General features: G+C 33.9%; 1 long non-coding RNA gene across 1 annotated transcript; it reads right to left on the bottom strand.

Annotated features, from left to right (window-relative positions):
- Positions 1–263: 263 nt before the first annotated feature.
- LOC118967894 (uncharacterized) lies at positions 264–5,811 on the bottom strand. Its single transcript, XR_005055219.2, has 3 exons — positions 5,680–5,811; positions 2,674–2,872; positions 264–447 (listed from the first exon to the last, which is right to left on the bottom strand). It is a non-coding gene; the product is annotated as an uncharacterized lncRNA (long non-coding RNA).
- Positions 5,812–7,212: the final 1,401 nt, after the last annotated feature.

Raw genomic sequence — 7,212 nt, 5'->3', positions numbered from 1 at the left:
CCAAAGAAAACAAAATGTGTGATTCAAAAAGCTATACGCACCCCTTTGTTTTTTGCTGCATTACTTACAAAAGCCAAGATATGGAAGCAACCAAAGTGTCCATCAGTAGATGAGTGAGTAAAGAAGGAGTGGTACATATATACAATGCAATATTATTCAACCATAAAGAAGAATGAAATGTTGCCATTTGCAACACTATGGATCCACCTAGAGGGTATTATGCTAAGTGAAATAAGTAAGACAGAGAAAGACAAAGACCACATTTATGAGTGTTTTAATGGCTCCGTATCCTCACCAAGGTTTGGTATGGTAATCTTTTGTTAGTTTTAGTTCATTAGGTGTGTTGATAGTTTCACTGGAAGAACAATGTCATACATTTTCAACAGTTCAGTTTGTTGAGTCTTTCTTCAATAGGTACCATTGTTGTCCTGTCCAAGACATCTTGGCCTAGGCAAAGGTCAAGGATATTCATTCAGAGATATTCACTGAAGTTTTCCTTCAGAAGAATTGTTTCTAACTTTTACATTTAGTTTTAGATTCATTTAAAAAATTATTTCTGCATGTTTTTCCAATGATATTGGTTTCATTTTTAGTTTTCATTTTTCCTCAGTGGATTCTAACATTATTTGTAGAAGGAAACTCAACTTTCCTCATCGAACTCCTTGGCACCTTACTGTAGAAGGAACTGACCATAACATATGGTTCTATTTCTGCACTCTCATTTCGGTCCCATTAAGCACTGGTTTATCCCTATCCCAATACCACACTGTCTAGATTACTGTACCTTGGTTACTCTAGGAAAAAAAGCAGGGAAGGAGAAAGCCAGTACATCATTATCTTGACCCATATCTCTTCTAAGAGAAACACAGACAATGGAATTTGTGCATACATAATCTAGTGCAGTAGAATCAGAGATTTGTTTGAAATCCATTCCTCTGTGCTACTGTGTACCCCACCAAACCCACATGGTTTGCCAGCCTGTAAGATGAGTAGTTTATACTCCAATGCCAAAATATTTGATTGTGGAAACAGAGGGTGGTGAGTTTCAGTGCTTATTTTCTGTTGGGTTATTCCCCAGTCAACCTTTATCTGTGTACACTGAAATTTACATTTCTTATAACCATTGTGTGGCATGGAATATTATTCTTTTTATTTGTTTATAGCATCTGAAAATGAAAAAATAAATCTTTGCTCCCAGCATATTCAAAAATACGTAGTGTGCCAATTTTGATCCATGGGTTGTAGTTTGGTAACCCCTGATCAACTTTGTCTGCCCATTGTCCAATAGCACATTGTCTAAAATTCTGTAGATTCATAGAAATCTTGATATCTGGTCATTTCAATCTTATCATGTTATTCTTATTTTTCAGTATATTTTCAGGTGTTCTACATCCTTCTCAAGTTTATATATTTATATAAATTTTATGACTAACTCATGTACTCCTTTAAAAATCCTGATGAGATTTTTGTTTTGGTGTTCTTGAATCAATATACCTATTTGACAAATGTCCATCTCAATAATTTTGAGTCTTTTTAGCCATAAGCATAGTATATCTTTCCATTGCTGTAAGTTTGCTTTCCTCACCTCAGAAATAATTTTTTACTTTTCAGTGTAGTGGCCTAGCATAGCAGTCAGTAAAATTTTTAAGAGGCATAATTATTGTTCCAAGCAGTCTGTGCCAGAACTCCTCAGTGTTATAATGGGAAAGCAGGCATAGCAATATATAAACCAATAAACATGGCTGTATTCCAATAAAAGCTTATTAATTAAAACAGGGTATGGGCTGGATAACCACAGAGGCCCAGCAATTTCTTATTTTCCTTATTTGCTAACCAATTCCTGATTTGACACATTTGTTGTTGTTTTTACACCCATTATTTAAAATCTCAATATAATTTAAAAAGGTATTTTTATTTCATATCATAATTTTTATATAGAAGTACATTAAAAAAATTATTGACCTTGTATTCCATGCCCTCCTGTAGCCATGTATTATATCTATTTTTCTCAGTTCATAGCAGTTTCAGTGTATGCAATGATGTCATCTAAAAATGACATTGTTTCTTAGTTCTTTCCAATCTTTGTGCATTTTATTTCTTCTTCTTGCATTATTGAATTAGCTAGGTTTTTAAATACTAAAGTGAAATAGTATTTAAATACTATTACAAATAGTAGTACATAATATTATAAATAGTAGTAGAAAGATCTACTCTCCAATAGTGATAAGAGTGGCCATCCTTGCCTTCCACATTTTACCATTAAGTATAATATTGGCTATACAATTCTCATAGACACCTTTCATCAGATTGAAGGCATTTTGTTCTATTCTTTATTGGCTGACATTTAAAAAAATGAGTGTTTGTTGAAACTTTTCATTTTTTCCTGCATCTGTTTTATGATGATTATATCATTATTCTTTTATTCCATTACTGATGTGAAGTATATCAGTTGATTTTCTATGTTGAACCAACCTATATCTTTGGCCAAACACACTTAGTCATGAGGTGTTATCCTTTGCATTTACTGATGTATTCAACTTAACAAAATTTTGCTTAAGAATTCATATCTTCACTTCATGGCATATTGGTTAATTTGGTCTTATTTTAGTATCTGCATCAGAATTTGAAACTACAGTTATGCTAACCCTGTAAAATAATTTGGAAAATACTCACTCTTCCTCTATTTTTGAAGCTGCTTCTGTCAGAATGGTATTATTTTATCCATACATATTGCGTAGGAGTCAGCAGTGAAGCCACCTGGATCTCAGTTGTCTTTCAAAGGAGGGTTTTGATTACATATTCTATTTATTTCTTAAATAGGGGGTACTTGCAGACTTCAGACTTCAGCTCCATCATAAAATAGCTCGGAAGTCTTCACACCCATCATTAAAACAAGGAAAAGGACAAATAAGATGAAAATCAATGATTTTCTTGGACCCATCAGAGAACTGAGGTTTCAGGAAAAGCTGCCACCCTGAAATCTGGAGAGACAGAGGCAAATGCAGATTCACAACAAAAGTCAGATTATCTGCAGCAGAAGCTACTGGAGCCATAAACTGGCATTTGAATGAATTTCTGTAAGCTGAGTGTGGACTAGTATGAGAGCTTGAAATTTCTGGGTGGCCTCAGGTGAGGAAGGCACCAACACTTCCATGAGTTTTAGTTTTTGGAAACCCACTAGGTTCACACAGAGAAGATTCTATCAGGGGGAAGGGGAGAGTAAACAATGTCAAATAAACCTAAAGTATTGTCCATAGAAAAGTTCTACTCGCCAGGGGAAAACAATTTACCAGATCCTTATCCCACCTTGGAGAAAGTGAAGTTCTCTGACTCCAGCCGCCTTGGCTTTGTTGTCTCACATAAGGAGGGGGAAATCTAAGAAACAATAGTTAAGGCCAGAGCTCAGGGACACTGGTACACTACAAGCCTAAGACATAGTCATAAGATTATATGACACTTTCCTTTCTTCACAACTTTCCATCACACCAACAATGTACCACAGTAAAGTAACTGGACCACAACTGGAAGAGTTGGAAGACACAAGCTCTATCTGACAAAGAATTATTAAGGAAGTCCAAACACAACAGGAAAGACAAAAACTAGAAACATAAGAGGCAACTGAAGCCTGTGATGTATAAAGCTACAGCAAACATTGAATACAGACCAACTTCTTATCAAATTAATATAAAACCTCACACTAATGGCCTATTTTTACCTCAGATCTTATTACCCAATACAGTGTCTTCATTTCAGGAAAAGAGTACATAATATATGGAAAAGGCAGGCAAAATCAATCTGAAGAGACAAAACAAGCTTCAGAACCAGACTCTGATATAAAATAGATTTCAGAAGTATCAGATAGCAGCTGATGAATAAATAACTATGATTAAAATGTTAAGGACTCTTATGGAAAAGGTAGACAACATGCAAGAACAGATGGGTTATGTAGGCAGAGAGATGGAAACTCTAATAAAGAATATAAAGGAATCCTAGAAATTTAAAAAGACTCTTTAAGATAATTGAAAATGCCTTTGATGGGCTTATGTGTAGACTAGACACAGCCAAGGAAAGAATCAGTGAACTTGAGGAAAGGTCAATAAAAACTCCCCAAACTAAAAGTCAAACAGAAAAACTAATGAAAGAAAAATCCAAGAGAGCAGAACATCTTATTATTGTGAGATAAAAAGTCATAGCATATGCATAATTTGAATAACAGAAGAAAAAACATAGAATAGAGCAGAAGAAATATTTAAGTAATAGCAGATTATTTTCTAAAATCAATGACAGACACAAAGCCACAGCTACAAGACACTCAGAAAATACCAAATAGGAATAAATAAAAACAAAACAAAAAAAACTCCTAGGCATATCATATTCACATTGCAGAAAACACAAGGCAGAGAGAAAAATTTTAAAAGAAGCTAGAGGGAAAAATACACCTTCCATATAGATGAAAAGGATGAGAATTTCATTGGAAAATCCATCAGTAAACATTCAAGAGAGTGTAGTAAAAAATGTAAAGTTTTGAAAGGAGAAAAGAAAAACACACCAACTTATAATTCTATATCCAGGAAAATTTTCCTTCAAAAGTGAAGAAAACTAAACACTTTTTCAGAAAACCAAAATTGAAGAAATTCATCACGTACAGACATGTCCTAGAATAAATGTTAAATTATTTAGAAGAAAAATGATACAGTTCATAAAGTTGAGTTTAAAGACAGCAAAAATACCTGAAAAGGAATAAAAATAATAAGTACATTTTATTTTTCTACTTCATAGTAGATAGGAAAGATAACTGTGTTAGAAGCAATAATAGTAGTGATATTTTGGTAAGTATTAAATAGGGATAAGTTAAATGCATGACAGCAATGTTACAAGTAACTGGAAGGGGGATTCTTTTATATTTCTACACTATACATGAAGTATAGATTACTATTTGCTGGTGGGCTTACATTATCTTAACATGTATCTCATAAACTCTAGGGCAGGACTAATTTTTTTAAGGGAAGCTTTTATCATATGCTAAGAGAGGAGATAAAATGGAATCAAATAAAATGCTTGATTAAAACTAGAGAAGGGAGAAAATGAGTAAACGTGATGTACAGAAAAAGTTACAAGTATAGTATATACAAATCCAACTATATAAACAACACTTAAATATGAATACTATAAAAACATTAAAAGATTGAGATTAATTATAAACATTGTCAAAGTGAACAAATAAGTCCAAACTATATGTAGTCTACAAAATCCAATTTAATTAACAGGACTTATAAAGCTTAAAAGTGAAGAATAGAGAGACATGTTGTATTAACACCAATCAAAACAAAGATGGAGTAGCTATATTAATTTCAGACTACACAGATTACAGACAAGGAAAGTTATTAGGGGAATTTCTCCTCTACAAGAAAGCATGACAAACCTTAATGTGTGTGCATGTAACAAGACTGTCAATTTACCTGTGTCTACTGCAGTTGGAAACTTCCATACCCCTCTGTCAGTAAGATAGATCAAGCACACAGAAAATCAGTAGGGATACAGTTGACCTGAACAGCACAGTAAAGCAAATCGATTTAATTTACATTTATAGAATGCTCTGTACCAAAGAACAAAATGCACTTCTTAAGTTCATATGAAACATTCACAGCAATAGACCACAGTCTTGACCAAAATGCATACCTTAATGTTGCAATTGGAGACTGCAAAAATGAGAAACCGAGTCAAAATGACGTTTAATGCAGAGGGCTTAGACTTCCTTTGGAGACTAAGCAACGAGTCAGTGTGCCTCTGCGTCTTTATCAGGTTACAGCAAGTGGTAAAACAATCATTGGTTAATAATTATTAAATGTACTTTTTAAACGAATCAACCAACAGCGAACTAGATATGTTTCTTCTGTTTCCATTGTGTTAAGTCAAATCATCTGGTTATGTGAGTTTCACAGCATGTTCCTTGTCTGGGTTTGCCTCAGAGGGATCACAAAAACTGTTTGCAGCTCCTGTTGCACACTGTTCATAACTGACACCAGATTCCAGGAATTAACACATATTGTTCTTTCTATTAGATTGGTTTTGGCTATTAATCAAACTTAAGCAGCAAACATATTTTTCTTTTCTCTTAGATGCGTTTTGGTTATAAATCAAGCTTAAGCAGAAACTAAACTACAGCAAAGTTACCTGCTGGGGTGTCTACATTTCCCCCTTTTTGTTTAGCTTGCATCTTTTGTAACATTAATGAGAAGACTGCTGATTTCTGTTGAGCACGTTGACGTTTTCGGGTAGCTCTTCTCCAGACTATACAAAACACAAATAACAAACACAATACAATTATTGTAAATGGAGCAGTGGAACCACTATAATTTTTAAACTGATTTATCGGGTCCAGACTACTTATTCCATCTGCAATGCTTTCCAATAGATTAGAACCACTTAATACTTGTAATTGTTTCTGGAAAGTATCAGTAATGTGCTGTTGAAGGTCTAATATTTCTTGAGTCATATTACCATGATTTAACAAATGTATTTTAACATTATCTCAGGGAAAGTAAGTATGATTATAAGGTATAGGAGTAACACAAAATCCAGTTGTATTCCAATCACATTTTGTAGAAATTTGATGTTTCAAACTAACAATTTGATCTCCTTGCATAATAACTGCTTGTTGCAAGTCAGTCAATGTGCATTATTTTCACTATCCGTCTTTGAGTGGTCCACAATTTTGATGAATTAGAATGCCAGTTATTAACAAAGTCAACCGTCTGAACACGTTGCCGAAGTGCAACCCCAGCGGTTGCAGCAGTTACAATTATGGCTATGATCCCCAGGACAGCTGCAATGATTAATCCAATCATTCATTTAGTTCTTTTCAGAAGATTATCAATAGTATATTGGAGAAGCATCATGCTTGGACAATTTTCCCACTTTCGGTGTAGTTGAACTGGAAGCCAGAGACCTGTTCTACCCTTCAGAATATAAAGATCATATTTTGTGGAAAAAGGAACAGAGTTATTTATACAAGTATAAAATGAACAATTTACAGAGGAGATGGAATATCTGGACGAATTCCACACTGTATGACCAATCATAATTAAATAAGGCAATCTGACACAGACTGTAATATAATGACTCTCATTTTTTGTAAAACTCAATCGACTACTTTTTGTAATGCTATCATTCCAAATATGGTCTTTCCAAGCTATCAGACCCCATAAAGCT

The sequence above is a fragment of the Manis javanica genome, chromosome X (genome assembly GCF_040802235.1).
Source record: "Manis javanica isolate MJ-LG chromosome X, MJ_LKY, whole genome shotgun sequence".
Classification (NCBI taxonomy): Eukaryota; Metazoa; Chordata; class Mammalia; order Pholidota; family Manidae; genus Manis; species Manis javanica.
Note: the sequence above shows the minus strand (reverse complement) of the source record. Positions and strands in the feature narration are given on the sequence as shown.